The sequence below is a fragment of the Alosa sapidissima genome, chromosome 2 (assembly GCF_018492685.1).
Source record: "Alosa sapidissima isolate fAloSap1 chromosome 2, fAloSap1.pri, whole genome shotgun sequence".
Classification (NCBI taxonomy): domain Eukaryota; kingdom Metazoa; phylum Chordata; class Actinopteri; order Clupeiformes; family Clupeidae; genus Alosa; species Alosa sapidissima.
In genome coordinates this window covers 11,596,139-11,612,266 of record NC_055958.1, presented here as the reverse complement: position 1 = coordinate 11,612,266, position 16,128 = coordinate 11,596,139, and the positions used below count along the sequence as shown (strand labels likewise).

The 16,128-nt window shown below is 44.1% G+C and overlaps 1 long non-coding RNA gene across 1 annotated transcript; it reads right to left on the bottom strand.

Moving 5' to 3' along the window:
- Positions 1-2,549: 2,549 nt before the first annotated feature.
- On the bottom strand, positions 2,550-15,728 carry LOC121690030. Its single transcript, XR_006024972.1, has 3 exons — positions 15,717-15,728; positions 15,386-15,394; positions 2,550-2,631 (listed from the first exon to the last, which is right to left on the bottom strand). It is a non-coding gene; the product is annotated as an uncharacterized LOC121690030 (long non-coding RNA).
- Between the last annotated feature and the right edge of the window lie 400 nt (positions 15,729-16,128).

Sequence of the window (16,128 nt, the reverse complement as noted above, 5' to 3'; positions counted from 1 at the left end):
TGATTTGCGTGCATTATCTCTATGCTAGGCTCTTGAATATTGTTCTTTCACGGATCTTACGCGGGCCGGTCAGGGAAAGCCCACGGGCCGTATGTTGCCCATGTATGCCATAGAGTGTTGGAGTGTTTTTCACTAGATCCCCTCACCTTACAGTAATTGCCGTTGAACAAGGCTATATTGGGCTCGGGCAAAGTGACAGGTGAGCATGACTCACTTAATCTCCCCTGTGCAGCGTGCTCGTGCGAACACAAGTGTTTATTACTGTGTGAGGCTCACCCCTTTCTGGGCACTGGCCAGACCTGCCGCTGAAGAAGGGGTGAGAAGGGGTGCCGCTACCCCTCTCGGTGATAGTGGAGGAGATATTTGAGCAAATCTCTGTGCTTCTCCTCCCTCGGAATAGCGTTTCTAGGTACAGCATGGTTTATTTACTAAATGAAAAGGGCAGCATTTATCAGGATAAATCAGGATTATGACAGAATTCACAAACCTCAACATTGCTCTCTGTGCCAATTCCCGTACCATAACAAATTCAAATCTCCTAATTGAGTGATCTATGCCAACATGGATTTGGAGGTTGTGGTTGGTCAGACCATCCAGGTTGGAATTCTGACTGACTTCAGAGGATGTTAGGGGCAATTCTGGTATTGAATCATTCGGGTAGCTCAGCCTCTAATGATAATGTGGCATGCATACAGCACCTCGGAACTGTGTTCATTTATTTTTTTCCTCCAAATGGGCAGAAAGGAAATATAGGTGCTTGAGCACCCACACAAATCTCCAACCTGGAAATCTCTACAGTGGAGTATATCAAATTCCAACTTGGAAATCTCTACGGGGGGCATGTCAGTTAAAAATTCCGAAATACTAAAATGCACCATCAGGGCCATATCAGGGTCACATCAGGGCTGCATCAGGGCTGCATCAGGGCAACATCAGGGCCATATCAGGGCTGCATCAGGGCAGCATCAGGGCTGCATCAGGGCCACATCAGGGCTGCATCAGGGCTACTGTTTGCTGCCATCTGTGGTCCGGGAAAAGCTTTCGGTACGCACCACCACAAGCACTGCTGTCTGTGGCTAGCAATTCTCCGCTCTCACGGTCAATTAGAACTGAATAGGGATCTGAGGCGGAGACAGGAGGTGGGGAGTAGAAGGCTCTCTTGCCTGCATTTTACTGTGTGAGGGTGATTTGATGTGACAGACACTTGCCCAGCACCTCCTGACTGGATTATGGCGGAATTTTACGGATAAAGGAAAATTGAGGATATGCTGCTTTAGAACATCCTGAATGTCTGTCATCCCATTTTGATCTTAATGCCATTTATGTAAACCGACACTATGCCTGCACATCTAATATGATTTCATTAATCTTACACTGGCCCTTGTGGATTACTCTGTAGGGTAGGATCCCAACAAGACAAATGCCAGACAAATGCTCCATTCCCTAAAGCAGACACTGTTAACACCTACAGCTCTTACATACACTGTTGACTGTAACCTAGGATAAAAATATCTGCAAGCCAAACTAATATAACAGTAGGCTATATACAGTTATATACTATATACCATTATTGAACTGAATATGGGGATGTGGATTTTTTGACAGTCATCCGAAGAGGTACCTGACATCTGGGAGGTCGTCAAGATCTATGGATTTCTGGCCCCAGTCGTTTCCAGTACAGTTCAGTAAACGCCATTGTTTATTGAGTGCTAGTAGATTGTTTCACCACTGGTGTGCGTTGGCAGGTGACAATAAAGACCTCCACACATAGCCATCGACATAAATGCACTGACACTTTCTGTCACTTGCCCACGTGCTCCAGCACCGGCATTTTCAGCTGACAAGCAGTCGATTAATGATGGATTTTATTGAGCGACGCTGACAAAAACAGAACTGAACTGTAATCAGCAAAAGGGTTTGGGGGTTCTGACTGCGGTGTTGGAAATAATGGAATTTAATGTGATCGAACTTTGAAAGCGGTCAGTGCCGATGTGTGGGGGCCTATATAAGTACGCCGCGCTCATGTCAGTGCCGATGTGTGGGGGCCTATGGGGCCTTTAGGGCCACCACCGCACATCACTGCCGACATGAATACAGAGCACTCCACTTTCGACATTCCATCATTTAGATCCCATTGTTTGCAACACAACTGACGCCTTCTGCTTATTTGGTCTCCACTGGGTGGAAAGTAAATGCCCCCCCCCCAGGGCCAGATGTACGTACATTTGCGAACGTAGCGTTATCAGCGTCATGGACACATGGCAGATTGTGAACGCTGTCAGACCCAAGTTTCCGTCGTATTTATCAATTGTTCAATCCTTAGTGTAAACTGCGCCTTTCTCCGCCCATAAACGCAATTTACGAACGTCCACAACTGAATGGCAGCGCCTACATACAAGCGCAGTTAAATGAAGTTAACTGATGACAACATTAAAAAGAATCAAACGTTTAGCGATCATGAAATAGTACCATACATGATAAGATGTAAACAAGCAGGGAGATAATGAAGATCAGTAGTTCTATTCAAACTACTTGTGAGGGTTTTTTTTAAAGTTTCGTGTGCGCACGCAAAACCTTTTCACATGAAACTTACACGCGAGCACATGAAACTAAACTTTAGATTTTTTTTTGCTCATGTCCCCTTAGGAGCTCTGTACGATTCTGTTGGCTTTGAAAGGTTCTGTTATTGACGCATTGAACTGCAATTTGGATTAACACCTGCTTTTACAAGGCGGAGATATTTAGGCGCAGAATAGACGTGCGCTTTCAGGAGCAGTCTTTGTACATACCGCGGAATACATAATTAGGTGCTCTTTACTCTTCCCCTCCCATCTTTTTACAGTAAACTCCCACTTTCCCCTGGATCCTCCCATGAATGCATATGCATGACATGACAATCGCAATCTGCCACTTTCAGCTCCCGCATTGGGCAGTTTGCGCTTTTACATCATTGCGGCCTGTTTGTACATACCTCGCAATGATTTTACACGCACATTGCGAAACAAATACGCTTGAAGTGGGCGCAAAAGCGTTACACTTCACATCTGGCCCTCAGTGTTTGCAAAACTCCAAACACTCTTAAGCTCGATTGAGCTGGACTGCTGAGCCAGATGGACGGACTGTGCACATTTGGGACGATTCCCACTGGCCGCATTACACCAGGCAAACTCAATCAAGCGAAGAGAGCGCAGATTGAAGGGAGAGCGATGTCATTTGTCACCCTGGAGTCGACAGTTGAGTTTAGCCCAGCAGACTGGCATTAACTGGCATTAGCGAGATGGAGGACACCCCCAAAATACACCAGGGCATTACCCAGACTGCACCAGTGAGGGAGTGAGTCAGCAGAAAAATGGTGACAGCAAGCTCTGATGAGTCAGACTCCGCGGGCTCATTCCGTGCACCCAGATTAGGACCAAATTTGTAGGCTGTGGCTCTGTCACCATGTAATCCCTATCGGAGAAAACAGACTAAGACTTTGGAAGAGTTTGGAAAACGGTTTGTTTGGCACTTTTTTTCTGTGGGAGTTTTATGGTCAATAATAAAAGTTTTAGTTGTTGACGTCCTCAGTGTGCCCTCCTCTCTTTGGTCCTCCGATCACACGGGCTCCATTGAAGTCTTTGGAGCTCATTTGAAAGGACGAGGAAAGGGTCATTTGCCTCTGGTTACAAATATGGCTTTTCATTCAGGGTTTTTTCACCTCCACTAATTGGTGTGTGTGTGTGTGTGTGTGTGTGTGTGTGTGTGTGTGTGTGTGTGTGTGTGTGTGTATGTGTGTGCGTGAGTGTTGTTGGGTGGAAGAGGAGGTGTATGTGTATGTGTGTGTGGTTGGGTGGGTAAGAGGGGTTTATGACCTGTGTGTGTGTGTGTGTGTGTATGTGTGTGCGTGAGTGTTGTTGGGTGGAAGAGGAGGTGTATGTGTATGTGTGTGTGGTTGGGTGGGTAAGAGGGGTTTATGACCTGTGTGTGTGTGTGTGTGTGTGGCCATGTGGGGGCAAAATGGGGCGGGGGGGGGGGGGGGGTGGGGGGTTTGGGTGAGAGAGAGGGTGTATGTGTGTGTGTGTGTGTGTGTGTGTGTATGTCTGTGTATGTGTGTGTGTGAGAGAGAGAGAGAGCACTTATGTATGTGTGTAAGTCTTTGCATGTTACGGCGAGTGAGTTTGACAGAGGGAGAGAAATGAAGCTCATATCGCCCAACAGCGAGAGAACGATGTCAGGAAGTCATCTGCATCCAAATCAGGCAGACTCCAGCTTCGTCAGAATAGATTAGGGAAATTGCCACGTCTGATAGATGTGTTCCTCCCCACTCTCTCTCCCCCCTGGTCTGCAGACACATTCATTTGGACAAATACAAGCCTCGGGCTGCATTTGCCTCCTAAACATAGCAGTTAAGGGGACTGGATTATGGTAAAAGCGCCATCATATATCACAATGAGATGACAGTATTGTAAATGTTTCCTATGTTGGCTGACTATCCCCTTTAGAGGACATGAGGTCGTGACTAAGCCTCACTGTGATAGTATCAGTGATTGTGGGAAGAGGATTACAAGGTCCAAACGTGTTGTTGTTTGTCTGTGGTGGCCGTGATGAATGTTGGGGCTGGAAATATGTCCACTGGAGTATCGGTAGGGGGCAAGGCGTCCAAAAGACTGAAGGATTACACAAAGCTATTTAATTGGTCAATTTAGGCAGCTTGAAGTTAATCAGGCAATTTGGCCACCAAACCAAATTAGGCTTTGGCTGTGTAATGGCTCCCAGACCATCTACATAATTCCTTGCAGTGAGAGAGGAAAGCCAAATGGTAACACCAGCTGCCTGAGTATCGTTTGAAAAATAAAAATCATTTGAAAAAATAACCACTTTAGCTTGTTTCCATGGAAGAAGGATTCTGAATTAGCATTTTAAGAAGCTGGTGTGTCAGAATGGTATACTATTATAGTTTTATAGTTACCTGAATGCAGTTCTTTGTTTTCTGGGTCATCATATTAAATTAAAAAACGAAAAAGATTACACTTTAAACTACTGCCCCAAGATCAGTCCATAGAACAGCCACAGACTCTTGAACACATCTGGCCAAGAGCAGCTGTTCTCTGGGTTCCAACCTGCAAGCAAGCTTTATGATGATAATATCATCTTGGGAATTTACCTGATTGTGTTTTATTCAAATAAATGTTTGCATGCGGAATGGACAGTGTGCGGGATCTCTTCTAAAACCACTGATTCATGACCCACGGTCTTCTCCGACGCACCGGTCCCCAAAAAGAGGTGTGCAAAAGCTTTGCCACTTTGAACTTTCATCTTAGAATAAAAGGGAATTAAATCAAAGCCATTACTCCAGCAGACCTTATTCAGCAGAGAAGAGAAACCCGGCTTCAGAAAGTGCTACCACAAATTTGTTCCAACCATTCAGTAGAAAACAGCTGACTCCTACTAGCTCAACTCTTCAGCCAGGTAGATGGTGTGTGTGGCGTGTGTGTGGGCATTAACATTGTAGTGATGTGAGGGCTCTTGTTTTCAGTGGGATATTTGTGCCTTTGATCCAGCAAAAGTACACACACACACACACAGACACACACACACACACACACACACACACACACACACACACACACACACACACACACACACACACACACACACACACACATAAGATAAGTTGTGAGCACTAGATGAAAGTGTTGCATTCATAGAAACCAATAGCTGTCGAGCAAATGTTTCTCTTTGAAGCACAACAAGCGACCTACTCTCCATAGTGTTTACTCATCGACCGACAGTTTAGACAGAATTAATTAAATCAGCCTGTTTTTATATCTTTCATTAAATGCCTTTGGTGTAAAAACTTTTTTCTTCATACTGCATGTCATGAAGAAAGGAAAACAGAATTATCTCTGAAGCGATTAGGACTTATCATTTGTGGAGAGTGTAATTGCTTTTTGTCTGCCTATTGTTACACTGGAATATGTATGCTAATTGAAAGCTGGCAAAAGAAACTTCCCTCGTGAATGAGTTGTGTTTGTGTGTGTGTAAAGGGCTCCTCATATCGTCACTGAATGACACGTGTGCGTCTGCGATGCGAGGTGATTTCTCACACGGGTTGATATCCGTAGTGTCCGCTCCGCGTCTCCTGACCATCTCCGTCGTCTAACCACTGACCTTTCGAAAGAGAAATATCAGGCCTCTTTATTTGTCTGTGTTATTGTGATCTCTCCGATAGACGTTCTCATTCCACCGTCTCCTCGGGTTCCAGCTGGGCATCTGTTTGTGCCGGCTTTGAGAAAATGTGTTTGTGAAAATGAAATCAAGATGCATCGAGATTATCGTTGGTGCCACAATCATTGGTTCATGGTAAAAACAGAAATCTTATTATAGATAAGCACCCCAGTGCTGTGAAACCCCCCCCCCCCCAGATATATCAGGCAGCCCAGGAAAACACGTAAATATTGCCCACACAATATGCCAGGACCATAGGCCTTTACGAAGATCACAAGGGCAAAGGCATCACAGCCCAGTACCTGTAGAAAAGGCTGATATTGTTATAGGTAGGCTGATATATTATGTATTATTGTTAGGCTAATATAGTTATTGAAATATTCTAACACTATATCAGTGTGGTAATTAAAGTATTTTTAAGTGTGATTATGAGAAGCTATAGCACTTTATCTAGCATAACGTCTGACAATTAAATAATCATCTTGTCATTTTAGTAAGCTGAAAGATCAAACGTTCTTAAGGGTGCTGTGTCAGTATCACACGGTTTCATGTCTAACTGTTTCAACACCTGGCTCTACCCATCCCATGTGCCTGCTGAGGAGGCTGTGGTATGAACACGTTTGTATATGTGAATGTATTAACAGGTCCACTCTAAACGGATGTTGTTCTGCCCTTGTCTATTTGTCCGATTTTGATACCAATACTCTACGGAGTCTGGCCATGAAATTCTGGTGTAAATCTGATGTCATTCTGCTGATGTAATTCTGTAAATTCTCTCTTTCTCTCTCTCTATATATATATGTATGTATCTCTGTTATGCAGTAAATATCCACATGGAATCACACAACTTCCATATGTGTTATCCCAGTCACCTTTTTATATATTCTATAAGTAAATGTTCCCTATCGCTATTATAAAGATCCCACCACCTGGATCAATAATAGCAAACTATAATGAGCAATAATAACAGTGCCCTGTCGTTGATGAGCAGTACAACATGGCAACATGGCATTACTGTCATCATAACAACAGCAGAATCCTTTAGATATGACTGCATGTCGGCCTCAGCTGTGGCGCAACTGGCTGGGGAACCTGCACCATACGCCGGCGACCCGGGTCCGATTCCCGCCCCGTGGTCCTTTCCGGATCCCATCCCTGCTCTCTCTCCCATTCGCTTCCTGTCACTCTCCACTGTCACTGTCATTAAAGGCATAAAAAGGCCAAAAATATATACTAAAAAAAAAAAAAGATATGACTGCATGTCTGCTTCCCATAGTGGTAGGAGGAGGGTAAGTGGTGGAGGTCTAGAGGAGCTTTACTGTGACCTTGAGAGGGCTTTAAATCAGATATGTGAGCAGTGACACACACATACACACACACACACACACATACACACACACCACACACACACAGACACACAACTACTTGTCGGGTGTCCACAAATGAGCAGACACCCAGCCATGTCCTCCTCTAGCTGCACCGAGGCCCTGGCCATCCATTATTCATAAACATACTCCTCTATCCCTCCACTCCGCCTCTGCATCCCTCTCTCTCTCCATCTCTCTTTCACTTTATCACCATTCCACTCTCTCTCCATCTCTCTTTCACTTTATCACCATTCCACTCTCTCTCTCCATCTCCCCCTGTCTCCCTCCATCTTTCACAATCCACACTGCTGGTAGAAACTACTTCCCTCTCCCTTCGTCACTTGTCTTCTCTCTCTCTCCAATTCTCTCTCTCTCCATCACTATCTTAATCACTCACTCTCTCTCCACTTCTCTCTCCATTCCCACACTGTCTCTCTGATTCCATCTCACTGTCTTTCATCTCCCTTCACTTTCATCACTGTCTGTCTGTCTCTTTCTCTCTCTCTGTCCTCTCCTGTCCATACCTCTCTTTTCATCATGGTCTCTCTCTCTCTCTCTCTCTGTCTCTTTCTCTCTCTCTCTCTCACACACACACTGCTCCTCTCCTCCCTCTATCTCTCACCCTCCCTTTCTCTTCACCAACTCTCTCTCTCTCTCCCCTTCACTCCCTCTCTTTGTCCATCCCTCCATCTCTCCACCACTCACTCAGCCCAGGGAGATGTGCCCTCATCTCGGTGCCCTGAGGCCAGTCCAGCTGTCACCCTGCGCACAGGAAACACATCATCCTGCTGAATGTTATTTCCCCAAACGTTACAGGAGCCACACACACACACACACACACACACACACACACACACACACACACACACACACACACACCGGAACATTCCACACACCACACTCAGAATGGAAGTCTCTCAGCTCTTGTCTGCCTTGGAGTAATAATACCGAAGATTTGACAAGATATGCTAGGAGTGTTTATTGAACGCTGTCCTCATTGCTGTCCTCATCCTTTTCAGCGAGACACACACACCACACACACACACACACACACACCTCGGGCCCCTCTTCACATTCACACCACCTCTTCACCAGCAACAGTAGAGCTCTCTCGTCTCTCTGAGCTCAGTACATGTAGAACGCAATAGAACCCGCTAGACTCACTAGAACCCCCTAGTCTCACTATGCTGAGTACATACAGAATGCAGTAGAACCCCCTAGTCTCACTATACATATAGACAGAGGTGGAAAAAGTATGAAAATATTGTACTCAAGTAAAAGTACCAATACCTTGATGAAATATTACTCAAGTACAAGTTAAAGGAATTATCCGGAGTAAAATGCACTTTAGATCGATTTACGGATGATTGGGAGTACATACGTTGAGTTGACATCCAAATCATGTCATTCGGATGTGTTTTGAGAAAGTTAGATTTTACCGTGTTTAGTCAAAGCTCGTTAACGTGGAAGTGAGAAGGGCATATTATTTCGCCGCTACAAAACACCATTTTTATACCTCTTCTACAGTTCCAAACAACATTGCACTTACGTGGTAGTGAGTAGAGGGTCCCTAAAGCCAAACCGAAGTATCCCGAGGTCTTTATGTGGTCGGATAGAGAGTCCAGAATGAATTTGATCAAGCCAGTACCTTTCCGGAAATGTTGCTGCCATCTTAAGGGGAAAGTCAAGTGTGCTCTGGAAATTCACAATTTCGTCGCCGTTTAAAAAAAAAAAAAAAAAGAAACATAGTCCAGTCCATACAACTTCATTTCAATTTCAAAAGAAATACTGGACTATAGTTTTTTTTTTTTTTTAACGGCGACGAAATTGTGAATTTCCAGAGCACACTTGACAATCGACTCCTACAGACTTTCCCCTTAAGATGGCAGCAAAGATGGCAACATTTCCGGAAAGGTACTGGCTTGATGAAATTCATACTCTGGATAATTCCTTTAAAATACCGATCTGAAAATGTACTCAAGTAAAAGTAAAAAGTAGTTCATTTAAAATGTACTTTAAGTAAAAGTTACTTAATTACTTTTTTTTTGGGGGGGGTACCAGAACAACCAGTTTTACCAAAGACTTTCTAATGAGGAGATACAGCACTCAAAAAATCCTCCATAGTAATGTATGGGGTTAGTATGTAACGCCAAACGCCAATATGGCAGTTGTCTACACATCATATGTCTACACATATCACAACCCTTCCACGGCAAAACGTTGACATGTGAATACATTGAGCCAATCATGTGGTGTGTTGTAAAATACATTGAGCCAATCATGTGGTGTGCTGTGAAGACATCGTGCCAATCATCTGTTGTGATCTCACTGCTGGAGCAAGATTGGTGTCGTGAAGCCTTACGCACACGAATTTCTGCTGAAATAGATGCACGATAAGTGCCCAAAAAGTGTTGCAATATGGCCGCCGAGTGGAGGTACTTGCCTGAAAAGGACGTTGAGAAATGGAGATCTATGTGAAAAATCACCGGAGTTCTCCTTTAAGTTTGAGCAGTAGTTGATTTTCAAAGTTAGTTGCACTCATCCTTGGGTCGCTTGCAGTGAACAGTAATCCAGCACAACTGAAAAGCCCCTCACAGGCAGCTGAGGCAGGCAGGCCAATATTGAGTTGCAGAGAGTTTTTTTTATATTTGGAAACAAGCAGAAGGTTCAGCAGATTAAAGGGTGTCGTACTGGGGGGGAAAGTGGGAAGTATAGGGCCCCAATGGAGGAGAGGGCCCGTGAAAAGTGGAATACAGGGGGCACAACATTTTCACCAGGCATTAGTAATAACTCAGGTAATCCACACATAAAAAATCCAAACAACTCCATAAGTAGAGTCATGTAATGAAGTGGAATAACACAGGGGAAAAGTATTGAACACGCTAAGAAAAAGCATTAAGGCAAGGAAAGGGAAGGAACGAGCTGGAATCTGTATAGTAGAGAGTAGTTATCCTTTCTATCTGTGCAAATTAATATAAGCTTGGTTAGTAGCCTACATATTAATGGGCTAGGTTTTTCATTACCAAGGTGTCACACAAGAAACATTTCATGATGGATAAAAGCAAAAAGCTCTCCCAAGACCTTTGCAACCTTATTGTTGCAAAACATATCAATGAAACTGGTTACAGATGCATTTCAAAATATCAGAATCTTCCAGTAAGCAGCATGGGAGCCATTATCTGGAAGTGGAAGAAACATCACTGCATCATCAACCGGCCATGCACAGGATCTCCTCGCAATATTTCTGACCAGGGAGTCAGAAGGATAGTCAATTCCAAGAGCCAAGAACCACTCGGAGAAAGCTCCAGAAAGACTTGAAGGCAGCCAATTCAATTAAATAGTTCTGGAAGTAACTAAAGATCAGGATTCAATAGAACCCCCTAGTCTCACTATGCTGAGCACATATAGAATGCAATAGAACCCTAGTCTCACTATGCTGAGCACATATAGAATGCAATAGAACCCCCTAGTCTCACTATGCTGAGTACATATAGAATACATGGCAATGTAAATGGCACTATAAGTCAGGGCAGGATGGGCTGTATGGTTCAGCTATAATAACAGTGAAGCACATGTACTGCAACAGAGAGAGAGGTAATCATGATTCTGAGGGCCTAAGAGAGCAGGACAGTTTCCACTGTGGTTCACCGCTGTCAGTGTGTTTGTGTGTGTCAGTGTGTTTGTGTGTGTGTCAGTGTGTGTGTGTGCGCGTGCGTGTGTTTGTGTGTGTGTGTGTCAGTGTGTGTGTGTGCGCGTGCGTGTGTTTGTGCGTGTGTAGTTTATATTTGTGCAGGCTATTGTATTGTGTGTGTGTGTGTGTGTGTGTGTGTAGTTTATATTCGTGTATGCTATTACATTGTGTGTGTGTGTGTGTGTGTGTAGTTTATATTTGTATATTCTATTACATTGTCTGTGTGTGTGTGTTCAAGTGTGTGTCAAGAGGTCGTATAGTGGAACTGGTAAGATTATTGTTTGGGTGCAGAGCCCTGTCCTCTCCAGGGAGATTTTGGGGGGGGGGGGGTAGTTTTTTCTTCTGACAGCTCTGCTGAGATGCATTCAGATACTTCAATATGAACACCCCCATAAGCCATGTCCTTGGTGTCCCACAATGCAGCTCTCTCTCTCTCTCTCTCTCTCCTACTCTGCCTTTTTTCTCCCTTACCTCTTTATCTCACCCTTCACCCCCTCTCCTCTCCTCCCTCTATTTCTCCCCCTCCATCTTTTTCTGGTTCTCACACTCTCTCTTCCTCTTCCACCTCTCTTCCCTCTATCTCTCTACCTCCATCTCTCTCTTGTTTTCATACTCTCTCTTCCTCTCCCTCCCTCTTCCATCTTCACTCCGTTCCCTCTTCCCTCCCTCCATCTCTCTCTCTCTCTCTCTCTGCCATGCAGTGTTTTCCTAAGCAGGCCCCGTAGTGGTATTTAAGGGGTAAAACTCTCTCTGTTTGCCCTCCCCAGGCTCCTCCAGGGGGACCGCAGTCCTGTATTACTAGAGACCATTTTCATTCCAGAAGACAATGCCACAACTTGGAGAAAGTAATTAAATTGGATATTGAACAGGAAGCTTTTAATTTCCTTAGTCGACAGGCTGACCCCATCAGCCCCCTGGACTCCACTACTTTTTCCCCGTCTTTTTTGTTTGTGCTGAGAAATTCCAGCCTTCTACTGGAGTCCGCCTGTGGTAAGGTAATTAATCCTGTCTCCTGGAGGGACTAGCTTGATTAAGAAAAAAACCTCTGCTGTGCTTTCCTCATTAAACAAAACAAAAAAAAAGTTGGGCTATGCTTAGATTATTTTTAGAATGTAATTCCCTGTACTATTGCTGTTTGACGCTCAGGAGAGAAAGAGGGGAAAACAAAGATAGAGAGGATGAAGAGAGAGAAATATATACAGTATATATATATATATATATATATATATATATATATATATATATATATAGAGAGAGAGAGAGAGAGAGAGAGAGAGAGAGAGAGGTGAGTGAGAAACATAAGAGGCAGGCTAAAGGCAGGCTTAAGAGGCAGGCTAATATATATATGAGAGAGAGAGGGAAGGATAGAGAGAATGAACTGTTATGAATGAACGAGATTACACTGCATGGTTGAGCACACCTCTGCTGTGGCCGGATTGGGCGGTGTGATTCTGAGCACGCTCACTGTGGGCTGCCTGAGTTAACGGGCTCATCCTGCCCGTCACCGACACGCGCATTTAAGGTTCCGCCACTCACTTGTTCTGCGCCGTTCCACTTTTCCGTCAGAGATGGCACAGGAGGGCATCCGAGATGTCTGACGCTGGCGCATCTCCGAGAGCTGCTCGTTCTTCTCAACGGGGTTCCTCATCTCCTTATCATTACCATGGCAGCAGGGGCGCTCGGCAACCACATCCCATTTGCAGCGCAGTGTGTGTCCGTGCTGCCATTGGCCACGGAGTGAGAAAAGGGGAGATTTGAGCAGTGTGTGTGTGTATGTGTGTGTGTGTGTGTGTATATTTTCTTGTGTGTGTGTGTGTGTGTGTGTGTGTAGGTGTGTGTGTGTGTGTGTGTGCAGGTGTGTGTGTGTGTGTGTGTGCATGTGTGTGTATGTGTGTCTAAGCTGTGGTGTAGTCTACATGATGCGCAGGACTACTCAGTATACCCACTTAAAAAGCATCACCATCTCAGTATACCACTTAAAAAGGACACATTAACATTTGGGTATGACAGTATGACAGTATCAGTATGACAGTATGACAGTTGATCACAGTATATCCAATATACCTAACTAGACTAGACACATACACACACACACACACACACAAGCAAACATACACACACACACACGCACGCACACACAAACATACACACAAACACACACACACACACACACACACACACACACAAGCAAACATACACACACGCACACACAAACATACACACAAACACACACACACACACACACACACACACACACACAGACACACACTCTGTAGATTTGTGTTGAGGTGTCCATTTACATTTACCATTCATTGAATGTTTTATCACCCAAGGCTAGACAGCAGTTTCAATGCTTTCAGTCCATCTACAAATGCCTTTTTTAATTATCCATTCTACTGGAAGCACATACAGTTTGAGACACACTGATCATCCTTTCTTTTCTGTTTCAAACACATCACAGGCAAGCCTTTAAATTCAAGGCACCCTTTGACTGAAATAGTTTGCTTATAGGTCTCCTTAGGTCTATTTCTTCTTTCCACTATTTTCATCTCTATTGACTTATTTGCAAACAAGCTGTCATTGCAACTGCTTTCCTGATGTTTGAATTTTTCTCTTTCTTTTTCCCCCTCTTATTTCCTTTTTTTCTTTCTCTTTTTATATCTTTTGGTTTTCTCTTGATTTATTGTGCACTGTAAACTGAATATTGACAACTTGGGGATGGGTGTGTGTGTTTGCTTCAGTGGCGGTTCTACACGGAGGCCTAGGGTGGCCTGTGCCTCTGTAGACATTTCCCTGGCCACCCCTGTGCCCCCCCCCCCCCCCCCCAGGCTGACCCAATAATAATAATAAAAAAAAATGAATTTATTATGGTTATACACGCGAGAGCCAAACAAACTAATGCGACGTTCAACGTTCTACACGGGTAAATTAGAGCGGCGCACTTGCGGTGCTGCTTGGTGAATGAGAGCTCAGAAACTACTCTTGGAGAGAGGAGCTACAATTTCTCCTGTTGCAAGAGTCGAAGGTAAGCAAAACGATTTCATCTTGTGAGTAATTAGTTGTTTTTGCACATAACTGTGTTAGTGTTGTTCCTCACCAATAATGAAATCAAGTTTGTAAATGTCTGGTCTCGAAACATGTTTAGAAACTAAATTATATCTTAGCAAACTCATCGAAGCATATCCAAATGTCAGTATCCTTGCTCTACACAATGTTGTGATGTTAACCACGTAACTTCATCCGTCTTGGCAGTTGCATTGCGATAACAAATACATTTGAGTAAAGTAGTGATCAACAGTAGGCTATCTGCCTGAGGGATGGTTAGGCAACGAAATGCATGCCCCTACGTTTTTTTCCTTCTAATCATGAAACGAGGAAGGGACATAGCGTCTGTTTTTTCCCCAGTAAACAAAAAAGTGAGAGAAACAGCAGTGAGAAACAAATCAAGGAGCAGGAAGAGGGAGAGCCAGAGGAGTCGGTGGAGGTTGGAGAGAGGGCATGTGATGCAAGTCAGGGCTCTGACACAGAGAGGGAAATTCCAGAGGGTGAGAAGCATGAAGAAGATGGAGAGGAACAGCCAGCAAATGGATCCATGTGGATCAAGTACAGCACTATCAGGTTTGTGAAGAAGGTTCTTCTTACTATTTGTATATACATGTATATACAAGTACATGTTGTAGTTGTGTCCTATGTTTAGCCTACTGTACATCTTTCTACAGATATCAGCAACTCCAAGAGTACAGCCCAACTTGAATATATTCCCAACCACTTTGGGGGACAGAAGACAGAGCTTCAAGCCAAACTGGTATAATCTTCATCCATGGATTGAGTATTCTGTCATGACGGACTCTACATATTGCTATGCATGTAGACATTTTAGCACACCCACTGCCCAAGTTGAACTGGTTTGTTTTAATGAGCCATACAGGGAAGTTTTCTTTGAGCTCTTTAGACTGTGCAAGATTGCTGTAACCCTTCCTGTAAGCTTCTGTTGCTGTAGTGTAGTGTATCTATATTTCATTAAAAATTAAATCGATCCAGCATTGTGCCCATTCAAATACTTAAGTCTGGACTCAACTGTGGAATTGACACCCTGTACTGTATTTTTATTTTTTATGACCCTACCTCTCTTGTACCTGCACTCACTCTTGTACAAAATAAATGTATATATGATTTTAAAGTCAAATAAAGTTTATAATCTTTAAATATCATTTGTTGCCATTTTTAATGTGCCCCTCTGGTTAAACACTGGCCCCTCCTTGGCCCCTGTAGTACAATTTGTCTAGAACAGCCTGGTTTGCTTGTTCTGTACTGTTGTTGTCTTTTAGAGGCCCCCCATGAAAACTAGTCTCAAGGGGTCATCCTGCAAATAAATGTCATATTACACACACACACACACATACTCACACAGACACACACACACGCGTGCGCGCGCACACACACACACACACACACAGTCTCTCTCTCTCACGCTCTCTCTGTCGGACACATACACCTCCTTAACTGTGACTGTGACTCCTCAGCCCCAGTTATTTAAGTAGAATTTCACAATTGTTCCATCTCAGCAAATGTGTCAACTTACACACACACACACACACACACACAAGCACACACACACACACACACACACACACACAATTGTGATAATTATGAACAGCACACCTCTGTCATGAGACCCCCACTGGGTGTACCCGCCAACTGGTCCTTTAGCTGGAGTGTGTGTGTGAATGTGCTTGTGTGTATGTGAGTGTATGTGTGAGTTTGTGTGTGTGTGTGTGTGTGTGTGTGTGTGTGTGTGAGAGAGAGAGAGAGAGAGAGAGAGAGAGAGAGAGAGAGAGAGAGAGAGAGTGTGTGTGTCTGTGT